The sequence below is a fragment of the Cupressus sempervirens genome, chromosome 9, assembly GCF_028749045.1.
Source record: "Cupressus sempervirens isolate cs-2001-9-10 chromosome 9, ASM2874904v1, whole genome shotgun sequence".
In the NCBI taxonomy this organism is placed as follows: Eukaryota; Viridiplantae; Streptophyta; class Pinopsida; order Cupressales; family Cupressaceae; genus Cupressus; species Cupressus sempervirens.
Window position 1 is genome coordinate 434,411,694 of NC_143126.1, and position 1,577 is coordinate 434,413,270.

Below are 1,577 nucleotides of genomic sequence, written 5' to 3' on the forward strand. Positions count from 1 at the left end.
TATAACCTATCTTTAAATAGTGAGAAATATTTTATGATGATGGAGCAAGGGGTAGTCCTGGGCCATTTTATTTCATCAAAAGGCATCCAAGTAGATCTAGCAAAGATTGAAGTTATTAGTACCTTGCCGACACTAGAGAAGTAAAAGGATGTACAAAGTCTTTTGGGACATGTTGGATATTATAGAAGACTTATTAAAAACTTTAGTCAACTTGCAACACCTCTCTACAACTTGCTCAAAAAAGATTTTGAATTTGTTTGGGATTCTAACTGTGCAACATCCTTCTTCTAACTTAAGGGAGTTCTTACCATAGTGCCTATTTTGAGAGGACCCAATTGGGGCTTACCTTTTCACTTTCATATAGATGTTATCAATGTTGTGCCAGGATAGAAAGTAGACTCTATTGAACATGCTATTTATTTCATCAGTAAGATTTTGCAAGGTGCAAAATTTAATTACATAATCACTGAAAAGGAATTACTTGTTGTCATTTATGCTCTCAATAAATTCAGATATTACATCGTTGGATATGAGATATTTGTTCACACTGACCATTTTGCTATAAAATATTTGGTGAATGAACCTTCAATTTCCAGAAGACTGGCTCGATGTTTATTGCTTATGCAAGAATTTGACATCACCATAGTTGATAAACTTGGTACGACCAATGTAGTAGCTGACTTTCTCTCTCGGTTGCATCTCCAGGATGATCCTACAACCATTGATGATAGTTTTCTAGGTGAGCACCTTTTTCTATTGGCCACACAAAACCCTTGGTATGCAGATATTGCTAACTATCTCACTATAGGAAAAATGCCACTATACTTCTCTACCCAAGCTAGAAAGCTACTAGTAGAGAAGAGCTTTAATTATTCATGGATTTTTGGGTTTATGTTTTACACTAGTCCTAATCATGTCATGCGTAGGTGTCTAAGAGAAGATGAAACATATGATGTCTTGAAGGCCTATCATGACAAACCCTATAGAGGTCACTTTGCAACCAAAATAACAACCTTCAAAATCTTAATAACTAGGTATTATTGGCCAAGCCTGGATAAGGATGTAGCCAAATATTCAAAGAAATGCGATAAGTGTCAACAAATGGGAAGACCCACTAAGTCAGATGAAATTCCCCTATAGCCTCAAGTAGTTGTCACACCCTTTGACAAATGGGGGATTGACTTTGTAGGACCCATTGAGCCTACTTCACAAGGCAAATCCTACATTCTGGTGTGCACTGACTATGTCACCAAATGGGCAGAAGCTAAACCCATGAAAAGCCCAAGAGATATCAACATGGAATTTTTATTATATGCATCCATTTTTACATGGTTTGGTGATCCTAGGCAATTGACATCTGATCAAGGGACTCAATTTACATCAAATTTGATAACTGCTCTTATGAAGGAGTATACCATTCAGCATGGTAAATCATCATCTTATCATCCTTAGGTTAATGGTCAAGTTGAAGTTACTAATAGGGAGCTAGAATCTATTCTCACCAAGACTATAACACTACATGGGAAGGATTGGGCAACACACGTTCTTGAAGCTCTCTAGGCTTACAGAAGCACCTT